Source organism: Natator depressus, chromosome 2, assembly GCF_965152275.1.
Source record: "Natator depressus isolate rNatDep1 chromosome 2, rNatDep2.hap1, whole genome shotgun sequence".
NCBI lineage: Eukaryota > Metazoa > Chordata > Testudines > Cheloniidae > Natator > Natator depressus.
Window position 1 is genome coordinate 33,296,586 of NC_134235.1, and position 13,139 is coordinate 33,309,724.

Below are 13,139 nucleotides of genomic sequence, written 5' to 3' on the forward strand. Positions count from 1 at the left end.
TGTAAAAGAGGAAGGGGGGCCTGAGTACACTTAGGAGAAGTTTTGCAAACTCTTCCTCTCCTCTCCCATGAAACAAAACAGCCACCTATTAACTGCCTTCTGGACAGTATTCTGCAGAAATGCTGAGCCCGAATGCTGCAGCAACTGTCATAAACAATCATGTTTATGCACCATTATTACAATAGGCTCTTGTATTTTTCAATAACAAAGGTTTGTAGCCAGGTCACATGCACAAGTTATTATTTCATTCTGATCTCACATAGAGCCATTGTTGTTCTCACATTTCAATAAACTTTGTTTTTTGTTTTTTAAAGGTCTGTGGCTAGGAATATTTCTGTGCAAGTTGATCATTTTTCCATGATGTGCAAAGAAGGTCTGGGTTATTTATGCTGTGAAAACCTTAAAAGATTTGGTTAATATGGCCTGGATCCACAAAGCTCAGCAATGCAATGCCTATAAAATCACCAGAACAACAATGGAATCCACAAAGTCAGAGTTAGGCACCAAGGTTCCCTATACAATGAAAGGGGAGAGATAGGTGCCTAAGAATGGGATCCACAAAGGCTGGGACTGCCTAACTTAGTCAATGGGAGATACCAATGAGAGTGATGTGTCCTAAATCCTACTCCTCTCATGGAGTTTGTCACCTAAGTCAGGCTGCAGGGAGGTGCTTAACTGGGCTTAGCGATACAAGAACAGGAACCTGTCCTACTGCAGTCAAACAGCTGAGGTGCCAAAGCCATTTTTTAGCAAGAAATGCTAGAGGAGGAGAAGGTGCATTCCCCTTATAATTTTTAGCCCAGTGGTTAGCACGCTCCCAGGATCTGGGAGACCCAGTTTCAATTCTCCCCCTGCCTGACAGGGATAAATGAGTTGGACAGAGGTCTTCTACTTCTCGAACTGTAAGCAACAGTGCTGGTCGCAAACCTGGATAAAAGAGGAGGGTTCTGCAGAGGGTGTTGCAACCCACTCAGGTAAAGCCTTACTGCAACAGAAACCATTCACTTAAACCAGGGGTGGGCAAACTACAGCCCGTGGGCCGGATCTGGCCCATCAGGGCTTTGGATCTGGCCCGTGGGATTTCCACCCCTATGGCACTGCAGGCCCCGTGCCGCTCCCAGAAGCGGCCAGCACCACGTCCCTGCGGCCTCTGTGGGAGGGCTCCATGCACTGCCCTCGCCTGCAGGCACTGCCCCCCACAGCTCCCATTGGCCAGGAACAGGGAACCATGGCCAATGCGAGCTTTGGGGAAGGTACCTGCAGGTGAGGGCAATGCGCGGAGCCCTCTGCCCCCTCCCTCAGGGGCCGCAGGGAAATGGTGCCGGCCGCTTCCAGGAGCGGCGAGGGGCCAGGGCAGGCAGGGAGCCTGCCTTAGCCCCACTGTGTGTCGCTGCCACCCTGGAGCCACTCAAGATAAGTGACACCGGGCCAGAGCCCGCATCCTGAACCCCTCCTGCACCCCACACCCCAACCCCTGCCCTGAGCCCCCTCGGCATCCCGCAGCCCTCCTGCACCCCAACTCCTTGCCTTGAGCCCCTTCCTGCATGCTGCACCCCCTCCCACACCCCGCATTCCCTCTCACACCCCAACTCCCTGCTTCAGCCCTACATTCATGGCCCTGCATGCAATTTCCCCATCCAGATGTAGCCCTTGGGCCAAAAAGTTTGCCCACCCCTAAGTTAAATCCAAACTTCAGAACTGTAGATGCAAATGGAGCTCTAAATCCAAGTATAAGAGATCCCCATGAGATCTGAAAAGAAGTTGAGATGGAAACATCAAATCCTGATGACCAAATCTGTAACAACAATAGGCACGTGGAATGTCCGTACTTTGTATAGTATGGGAAAGCTGGCATAGGTTACAAGAGACATGAAAATACCATTTAAGTATACTTGGCATCAGTAAAGCAAGATGGTGTCTAATGGTGCTACAATCTTATACTCAGGACGAGGAATGCATGAAATAGCTGTTGGAATTATTCTGGATAACATCAGAGTAAAGATCCTGTTGGCTTAAGAGCCACTGAATGACAGACTAACAGCAGCCAGGCTGCAAACAAGATATGTCAAGTGTATGATAATCCAAGTATATGCACCAACAAATGCAGCAGGTGACCATGAAAACAATACACTCTACACACAGGTGCAACCAGTACTGGATGACATACCTAACTATGACATCAAGTTGGGTTTTTTGTTTAACAACTTGTATACTTTTTTATTCTTGTATATTTTTGATCTTTTTAAAAACCATTATTCCAATGACTTTTCATCTTAACCTGTGTTGACAAACTGTCCTTTAAAATTGGACATGATGTACCAGTGTCTTGAATACTGTCATATGAAGTCAGATGGTAGGCAACTTCAATGAACAAATCGGCAACAACTCTATTGTTTGGGAAGGAGTCATGGGTACAGCAGCGGAAGCCCCCCAAACTGATAATGGTAAATGGCTCTTGAACCTCTGTGGCACAAACACCCTAAAGGTAGGCAGCTGTCTCTTCCAGCACAAAAGGATTTGCAAGCTCACATGGAGATCAACAATTTGACTGTCAACCACATAGACCAGTGGTTCTCAACCTATTTACCATTGTGGGCCACATATGCGGCCCACAATATGTTATGTCAAGTGAATCATGTTGTGAGCGGAGACTCACCCTGACAGATCACTGAAAAAGATACTGCTTGGCAAAACCCCATCTTAATCAACTTTAAGAAAGAGTTCGATAGTGTCCACAGAGAGACCCTGTGATATACTGCTAGAAGCTACGGGATATCAGACAAACTGATTAACATAATAGGCAGCTCAGGGCACCTGCACTCATATTTTCCCCTCATGGTCCAGCCAGGGCACCCACTTTTAGAGTCCTAGCTCCTAATTTCCTGGCTGTGCAGTTCCCTGCCTACACTGAATTCCCTAGCAAGTCAGACTGCTTAAACAGGCCATGCTTTTCATTCTCCTCGGAGGCTACAAATGACGTAACTGCCCACAGTTATAAGGTGCCACACAGCTTTTCCTAAGCACGCACGTTTATTCTTAAAGTGAAAGCATTCCAGAGAAAACATTAAAACAATAAAAGAGCCCACATGCTTGCTAATAAGGTTACCTTTTTCTCAGAACAAGAATCCCAATGAACCTGTGAGTCACTCCCTTGTATAGGCTGGCTCTTTGATCTAGGAATAGGTAATTTGTAGACAATGGGTTTCTCCTCAGGGCCTAGCTTCAAACGGTTGGGTCTGGAGGTAGAAAATTGCATTCTCCTCATCCCAAGTATTTCCTAGGAAATCCAGTCAATTTAGTTTATCACAAATGTTCATTCTTATATGGCCCAGTGCTTAAGAGTCCTTTGAAGCTCATAACACTTCCCAGGATTTACATTAGTAATGTCTGCACCCTAGAAACATTGCATACAATCCCACAATAATACATAAACATTTGTATTTTTAATACAATGAACTCCTAAGATTCTTAAGGGTTGTCCAGACTATTTCAGAAAATTGCCATGTCTGTCACAAGCAGTTTATGTAGTGTTGTACCCAGGTCGGTCCCAGGATATTAGAGAGACACAGTAGATGGGTAATATCTTTTACTGGACCAACTCCTATTGGTTAGAGAGACAAGCTTTTGAGCTTACAGAGAACTCTTTTTCAGGTCTACCCAGACTTGAAGACGAGCTCTGTGTAAGCTCAAAACTTGTCTCTCTCACCACCAGAAGTTGGTCCAATAAAAAATATTACCTCCCTGCCTTGTCTCTCACAAGCAGTTTATGTGATTAAAATAGATGTGCAGTAAGGATACAGGCCTGGATGAGTGGTTTGATATTGTGGCTGGAATTAGACAAGAATGTGTATTATCACCAATCCTCCCTGCATTAGCAATAGACTGGGTGGTGAAGCGGACAATAAAAGGTGTAAAATAGGTTATTGAAGATAAGTTACACAACCCTGACTTTGCCAGCGACATTGCTAACTATAATATGGAATGGAATTATTGCCCTTAAATCAGAGGTGGAACAGGAAATAGCAAAAACTGTATTGAAAGTAAACGCAGAAAACACCAAAATTGTGAAGGTAGGAAACTGGACAACAGATGCAAAGGTGCATGTGGATGGAAAGGAAATTGAACAGGCAGAAGAGTTCTGCCATCTGGGCAGTGTGGTGACATTTGAAGTTGGCAATAAAGATATTAATACAAGATTAGGAAAAGCAAACACCACTGTTTGAAAGGATGAACAACATCTGGTCAAGCAGAGGTCTCCACACCTAACTAAAGGTCAGATTATACCATGTGATTATATTGAGCATGCTACTGTACGGAGCAGAGACTTGGCTGATGACAATGGCTAACAAAACAGCCTGGAGGCTGCCCCTCGCAGATAGCTGATGAAGATACTACAAATTTCATGGAAGGACAAAATTACAAATATGAGAGTAAGGGAGCTGACAGAGCAGGACTGTCATAAGGCCTATATACCCCATGCTGGCCCAGCTTCGAAAGGCTGAAATAAAGCAACTGCTTGCAGTCCCAGCCAGAGCTGACTGGCAGCCTCACAGCAGTTGAGGATAAAAGAGCTGCAGGGCAGGAGACGGGGAGGCTACCAAGCAGACTATGACAGTTTGGCGTGCAATCCAAACCAGTGAGGGGCTGTGTCATCCCTGTCCTGCAACCTTGGGTGCCTTGCAATGCCCCGGGCCACTCACAAATAGCCTAACAGCATGCAGGTTACACTCTGAGTGTCTGTGTATAGCTGCAGCCTGCCTACACACTCCAGTTCCACCAGCCTTGGTTACCGCATGCAGAGTGACCCCAACATAGAATCTTAGAAGATTAGGGTTGGAAGAGACCTCCGGAGGTCATCTAGTCCAACCCCCTGCTCAAAGCAGGACCAACCCCAACTAAATCATCGCAGCCAGGGCTTTGTCAAGCCGGGCTTTAAAAACCTCTAAGGATGTTACCTCCCGAGGTAACTCATTCCAGTGCTTCACCACCCTCCTGGTGAAATAGTTTTTCCTAATATCCAACCTAGTCCTCCCCCACTACAACTTGAGACCATTGCTCCTTCTTCTGTCATCTGCCACTGCTGAGAACAGCCTAGTACCATCCTCTTTGGAACTGCCCTTCAGGTAGTTGAAAGCTGCTATCAAATCCCCCCTCACTCTTCTCTTCTGCAAACTAAATAAGCCCAGTTCCTTCAGCCTCTCCTCATAAGGCATGTGCCCCAGCCCCTTAATAATTTTCATTGTCCTCCGCTGGACTCTCTCCAATCTTTCCACATCCTTTCTGTAGCGGGGCCCCCAAAACTGGACACAATACTCCAGGTGTGGCCTCACCAGTGTCGATTAGAGGGGAATAATCACTTTCCTTGATCTGCCAGCAATGCTTCTACTAATGCAGCCCAATATGCCCTTAGCCTTCTTGGCAACAAGGGCACATTATTGACTCATATCCAACTTCTCGTCCACGGTAATCCTCAGGTCCTTTTCTGCAGAACTGACTCTTAGCCAGTCGGTCCCCAGCCTGTAGCAGTGCATGGGATTCTTCTGTCCCAAGTGCAGGACGTTGCACTTGTCCTTGCTGAACATCATTAGATTTCTTTTGGCCCAATCCTCCAATTTGTCTAGGTCACTCTGGACCGTATCCCTACCCTCCAGTGTATCTACCTCTCCTCGCAGCTTAGTGTCATCCGCAAACTTGCTGAGGGTGCAATCCATCCCATCATCCAGATCATTAATTAGGATGTTGAACAAAACCGGCCCCAGGACAGTCCTCTGGCCACTCCGCTTGATACTAGCAGTCAACTAGACATTGAGCTATTGATCTCTACTCGTTGAGCCCGACGATCTAGCCAGCTTTTTATCCATGTTACAGTCCATTCATTTTTATCTTGCTGGCAAGAATACTGTCGGAGACCGTATCAAAAACTTTGCTAAAATCAAGATATATCATGTCCACTGCTTTCCCCATATTCACAGAGCCAATTAATTCATCATAGAAGGCAATCAAGTTGGTCAGGCATGACTTGCCCTTGGTGAATTCATGTTGACTGTTCCAGATCACCTTTCTCTCCTCCAAGTGCTTCAAAATGGATTCCTTGAGGACCTGCTCCATGATTTTTCCAGGGACTGAGGTGAGGCTGACCGATCTGTAGTTCCCCGGATTCTCCTTCTTCCCTTTTTTTAAAGATGGGCACTATGTTTGCCTTTTTCCAATCGTCCGTGACTTCCCCTGATTGCCACGAGTTTTCAAAAATAATGGCCAGTGACTTTGCAATCACATCAGCCAACTCTCTCAGCACCTTTGGATGCAGTGCATCCAGCTCCATGGACTTGTGCATGTCCAGCTTTTCTAAATAGTCCTCAACCTGTTCTTTCACCACTGAGGGCTGCTCACCTCCTCCCCATACTGTGCTGCCCAGTGCAGCAGTCTAGGAGTTAACCTGGAAGTGGAGTCTGAGGCAAAAAAAGCGTTGAGCACTTCAGCTTTTTCCACATCATCTGTCACTCAGTTTCCTCCCCCATTCAGTAAGGGTCCCACACTTTACCTGACCACCTTCTTGTTGCTAACATACCCATAGAAACCCTTCTTGTTACCCTTCACATCCCTTGCAAGCTGCAACTCCAAATATGCTTTGGCCTTCCTGATTACACCCCTGCATGCTCGAGCAGTATCTTTATACTCCTCCCTAGTCATCTGTCTAAGTTACCACTTCTTGTAAGCTTCCTTTTTGTGTTTAAGCTCACGAAGATTTCTCTGTTAAGCCAAGCCAGTTGCCTGCCATATTTGCTATTCTTTCTGCACATCGGGATAGTTTGTTCCTTTGCCCTCAATAAGGCTTCTTTAAAATACAGCCAGCTCTCCTGGACACCTTTCCCCCTCATATTAACTTCCTAGGGGATCCTGCCTATCAGTTCCCTGAGGGAGTCAAAGTCTGCTTTTCTGAAGTCCAGGGTCTGTATTGTGCTGCTCTCCTTTCTTCCTTTTGTCAGGAACACACTCCCAGTTCCAGATTTTTCCCCAAAACATGTATTTAGGATTGTCCAGCCCTCTCCTGTACAGTCCAGATACATCAGGTGTGTTGCCCCCCTAGGGGGTAAAGGTACAACAGCTTGCCACCTTAAATGGAGCTGCTCACACAGTTCATCACACTGGGTTAGTTTTGATTAAAGAATCAAACAAATTTATTTAACTTCAAATTGATAAGAAATGATTACAAGTATGAAGGCATTAAAGTCAGACATGGTTACAAGAAAAATAAAAATAAAATGCTTCCTAGTACTAAACTGAATAAAGTAGACTTGGTTGAACGTGAAATTCTTATCATAGGTTTTCAGTACATTGTTGATCAAACTCTCAGGTCAGGATCTGCTCCCAGCGTTCAAAGGCTGTTTCTTTTGTCTTCTTTGGTGAAAAGTCAGAGATGGACAGGGAGAGATAACTTGAATTGTTTTGCCCCTCACTTTTATAGTTCAGTCACCCTTTTGAAATGCATTTTCCTGAGCATGACCCCTAGATAAAACTCTTCCAAGCTGAGAGTATGGAGGCTGGTGGGGAAAAGATAATAAGAGACATGAAGGCTGGTGTGGAAAAGATGTCATTCTGTTGCTTTTCACCTGCTTACTAAAATGTAGATCTGTTTGTCTCTGGTCTTCCTCCACTTCCATGCTAAAGAACGGCCACTAGATACATGATGACACCTGGCTAGGGCCATCACCTTGTCCTTTGTCTTTGAGAAATGGGTTTACCCACTTCCCAGACTTGTCTGGTAAACACACTTCAGTCATGATTTCAGCTTATGTTCATAACTTTACATATAATGTTGCTATGTACATTACACCAATTAAATTATTGACCAGCCACCTGTTAATTTTCAAATGATACCTTACAAGGTGTATTCTGTACAAAGATTATTCCAATAGTGTGTAGGGTATGAATACAGGGATGCATTTGGTTACACAGACTGAGGGATTGTAGTGACAGGATTCCTTCAGCAGACTGGGGAGAAGCTGCCAAGTATATCAGCTCACTGAAGAGGGAGAAGCAGTGTTAGAAACTGAAGAAGACTGCATAGGTAGGAAGTAGCTCAGGGAACCATGAAGGACTGTGGAGGATTGATTTCTGGCTGTTCCCAGCAAGGGCTGTAAGCTGGAACTCAGTGAGGTGGATGGGTGGGGTTCCGCAGCCAGAGACTCTCAGACAAGAAAGCTCATAAGCCCAGGGGAATTAGAGCCAATAAAATCCTGGTGGGCCTGGAACTTTTACTTCCCTTTGCCTCAAAGGAGAACAGAGACTATTGAAGAATAAGCCAGAGGACCCAGTCCTCAACAAGGACTTAACAAAGCACAGTCGGGTACAACAGCATGGGGGTGGAAGAACTGAATTGGTTTTCTCCTTGCCTCACTGTGAGGGGGAGCTGAAAGCTAATGACCTCCATCTCCCCCCATTACAAGGACATGTTATAAAATATCAAAAGAAAAGGCTTGGGTGGTTGGGACATATACACTGTATGGAAGATGGGAGAAATACTGAGCAAGTATTGAATTGGGTATCCAAGCAAGGACAGAGAAAGCAAGGAAGGACAAGAAGGAAATTGCAGAAGTCAGTAATAGAGGTTACTGAATGTGGTGGCAAGAAGTACCACAACTAATGAGCGACTGTAATCAATGAAAGAACTGGACTGCCTGATGTGTCAGCAGCACAGAAGGAACTAAGGTAAAGTCTTCCACCTCTCAGGAGAGTGCCCTAACCACTGGGCTATGGGATATTTTGATGTATGTCTCCCTCAGTCTCTCCTGTCAAAGCTGTTCCAATTTGAATAAATATTTAAATAGTCATTGTGCCAGACAGAGAGAAAGTGCAAGAGAATGACCCAAGTCTGGTGATTAGAGCACTCACCTGGGAAGTGGGAGATCCAGGAGCAAGTCTCTCTGTTCCAAGGATTCTTTATTTATCCAAAGTGAAATAGCTTCACCAGGAGAGATTAAAATAGATCCGTATCAGAATATCCCATAGCTCAGTGGTTAGGGCACGCTCCTAAGAGGTGGGACCTCTGTTCATCAGGCAGAGGGGGAAATGGAACCCGAGTCTCCCATATTCCAGGTGAGTGCTCTAACCACTGAGATAAAAGTTATAAGTGAAGCACCATCTCCAGTTCGTAACCTCGATTTTAAACGATGCCAATCCAGTAGGCAGCCTCTGATCATGCCTATCAGATTAGGCCCCATAGACAAGATCAGTGGAGCAATGCCTATCTTCTCCTGGCTTGTGGATCATTCTGGGGCTTAGGAGTGAGATAGGCATCTGGATTCCTATAGTGGAGTAGCAGTGTACGTGCCCAGAGACAGGAACTTAGACACCTAGTGAACTTTTTCAGCAGAAATTTCAGCATCACGTGAGTTTAAGCTCGTACAGAGCTAGGAGGGAGCCAAGTTGGGGGGGAAGTGGGAGAATTGTGGATAGCAGTGGTGCCTAAAACTGGGATTTAGGCATCCCAATGCTCTTTGTTCCCCAATCAGCCTATTACTCCTTTGTTATGAGCATATGGATAACTGGGTACAGCATTTTCTTTGTCTCTCATTGATAACTGTTCTATTCCATCTGTGGTGCTCTGGTGCATCCTCAAGTTATGCATCCCAGAATCTAGTGACCTCACTTCTGTCCCATGGAAGCCCTGGAACTTGCAAAGCTTGAAGACATCAGCAACCCTACCATAAATTCGCAGTTAAAATATGGCCCAAGACTTTAGCATAGAGGTAGATGGTTTCTGGAAGGGGTTGTTGAACCTAAAAATCAAGTTCTGCTTTGTTTCAAGATTTAGGACTCATAGATTTTAAGGCCAGAGGGACCATTAGATCATCTAGTCTGATCTCCTATGCCTAGGGCCCTACCAAATTCAGAGCTATGAAAAACAGATCACGGACTGTGAAATCTGGTCTCCCCCCGTGAATTCTGGTCTTTTGTGAGCTTTTACCCTATTCTATACAGATTTCATGGGGGAGACCAGCGTTTCTCAAACTGGGGGTCCTGACCCAAAAGGGAGTTGCAGGGGGGTCACAGTATTGCCAGCCTTACTTCTGTGCTGCCTTCAGAGATGGGTGGCTGGAGAGCAGCGGCTGTTGGCTGGGTGTCCAGCTCTGAAGGCTGTGCCCCACTAGCAGCAGCGCAGAAGTAAGGGTACCAATACCATGCCATGCCACTCTTACTTCTGCGCTGCTGCCTTCAGAGCTGGGCGGCCAGAGAGTGTGGCTGCTGCCCAAGGGCCCAGTTCTGAAGACAGCAGTGCAGAAGTTAGGTTGGCAATACCATACCATGCCATCCTTACTTCTGCGCTGCTTCAGAGCTTGGCTCCCAGCCAGTAGCTGCCACCCTCCGGCCACCCAGCTCTTACAGCAACTCTGCCACCAGCAGCAGCACAGAAGTAAGGGTCGCAGCACCACAATCCCCCCCTGCAATAACCTTGTGACACCTCCTCCCCCCACAACTCCTTTTTGGGTCAGGATCCCTACAATTACAACACCGTGAAATTTCAGATTTAAATATCTGAAATCATGAAATTTATGATTTTTAAAATCCTAGGACTGTGAAATATACCAAAATGGACTGTGAATTTGGTAGGGCCCTACCTATGCCACAGAATTTAATCCAGTTACTCTTGTTATGAGCCCACTAAGTTGTGCTAAGGTTTATGCCAGTTTTTATTTTTTCTAATCATAATGCGGTGCAATGATGTGGTACCTGCAGCTGCAAATGAAAAGCATTGTTTTAATCAAAGATCATATTGAAATAATAACAATTCCCTCTATTTTTTAAACAATCTAAACATTTTACAGAAGTAAATGGTTTCCCATACTAATGTGAAAAAAACAACAACAGTACAGTGCTATAGGCATAGCCCTACAAATCTCTTTTAAGGACACAATTCTGCCAGGTGCTGAGAGCCTGCAATTCCCTTTGAACTACAAATCAGTTTGGGTGGATTTTTTTGTTCTGACTTTAGAAAAATATTTTCTTAATCAAGGTTTTTGGGTTACTTTTTAGTGAAAATACTTTATTTAAAATATGAGCTTGAATATCACCTTATTGTCCTAACCTGAAAGGTGCTTTAAAAGTAAATTAAAAGAGTTCAGCTGGATATATTGCATGGTGTGTACCAGTGGCAAGGAAGAAGAGTGCTAGCTGCCTCACTGCCTGCTCAGACTTGGCCTCACAGCCCCTCTGTCATGATGGGGGGGGGAAGGGGGCTTTGTCCCACTTCCAGTAGCCTGTATCCCCTCTCAGCAATGGAGTGACACTGCACCTAGATGGGCTAGGCTGGAAGGTCACAGCTGAACACAGCACAGACTCAGCTGCTTCTTAAATTGCCATTAGCCATACCACATCCTATGGCAGGGTACCTAGATTTTCTTGAATGTCTCCATTCTGAATACTGACTGGGTTTGACCCTGTCTAGGTTATGAGAGCTGACACAATGGTGGCGCACAGTAATATTTTCTGTTTAAAAAGCTGATTTTCTGCAATTTTTCTTAAAGATTTTTTTTTTAGTCGTAGGTTGGTTTCTTATTAGAAATAGTCTGAACAACCTCACAGAATAACACTCCCTGATTAAACTTGCTTTATAACCCTCAGCATCCAGAAACACAATAATGATTGTTTTTTGCTGAGGAAACTTTGCTGTTACTTCCATGTGTCTGTTCAGCACTGTTATATAAATGATAGCTCGCTAAACTGGGGCTGTAAGGGCATGGGTATTTCTCAAAGTTATTTTCTGAGCTGTGACATTAGTGCATCTGGTGTTAGCAAAGGTGTAAGTTCTGATGTGAGTGGAGCTCAATCACTTTCAGCATCATATCATAAAACCCTGAGGGAAAGGGTCTCACTCTGTAAAGCGCCGGGTAAATTTATGGCACTGTATTAATGATTCATTTAATAATCCACATTTGGTGGTCTCCTAATGCTGAAAGTATAGGCACATCTTAGTCCCACTGTGCAATTTTTTTCCAACCTTAGGAACTCATGGGCTACTTCCCAGCCTCAGATCAAATTCTGAATTATACCTCTTTGTGAATTTTGGCATCCAGTCTACAAAGGGGTGGGAGAGGGAGGAGGAGAAATTAATCTTGGCCAAGTAAAAGAGGACAAAATTAATAGGAAAAGAAATATTTTCAAGGGTGAAAAGAATATTACAACTAATTGGGGATTTAAGGGAGAAAAGGATAAAACTACACAACAGCATGTGGTAGTGACCTATAATTACTTGTGGACAAGTTTGGTGCTTGTGAAAATAAGTATTAATTGCAGCAGCTAATACCAGGCAAAATGCCAGCAAATGCTATTCAAGCTTCCTCAGGATTCTGCCAACACACATGCCTGCTATACAAGAAATGAGCCTCTTTCATGCCATACTTGCCAGATTTCCCAATACTACTGAGCTGCAGATAAATGTGAGCAAAGACTGAGATGTAAACAGCTGCCTTATTTTCTCTTGTGAATTAGGATTTGAACCAGGTCTCTGAGATGAAAATCTCGTCTAGACCTAATCCCAATAATTTGGTATTCACTAAAAATCAGTGTTAATTACTGTATAAATGCTATCTATATATGAAAATTTAATTTTAGTAGTTTGTACAAACTCCTTTTGCTTTTAGGATATAAACATTGTAAGCTTCTTTTCAAATGTGAGTGCCTAAAGGGTACCTACTTCACAATTCATAACTCAAATTACTGCTTAGATGCTCAAATACATATTTTAGCACCCACATATGGAATTGGGTGCCCCAATTTAAAGTATATTTACTGATTTGATAGCTAAGGGCACATTTAAAAAAAGAAGTTAGGGAAGAAAATCACTAGAGTTTGTATCTGTGGTAGGCTTACCACTTGTCTGTTAGCTCTGTCACCTAGGCCCCAATCTTGCAACAGGATGGGTCTCTTTGACTATCAGGATTGAGACCTTAGACTCAATTTTTCTAATATTTAATTACTGTAGCATTCTCTGAAGGGTTTTAGATTCCACAAGCCTTCAAGTTTCCTTTTGTCTTATCAAATCTAATGAGTTCCAACTGACAAGTCATGCCTGTCAGATGTTACTGTAAAGATATCTGAGTTTGTTGTTAGTTCCTCTGGTCTGTATGGGCTCTGTCTAC

General features: G+C 44.4%; 1 protein-coding gene across 2 annotated transcripts in view; it reads right to left on the bottom strand.

Moving 5' to 3' along the window:
* OXR1 (oxidation resistance 1) overlaps positions 1-13,139 on the bottom strand; it is a 447,309-nt gene that overhangs the window by 150,398 nt on the left and 283,772 nt on the right. The gene's annotated exons all lie outside the window — the stretch shown is intronic.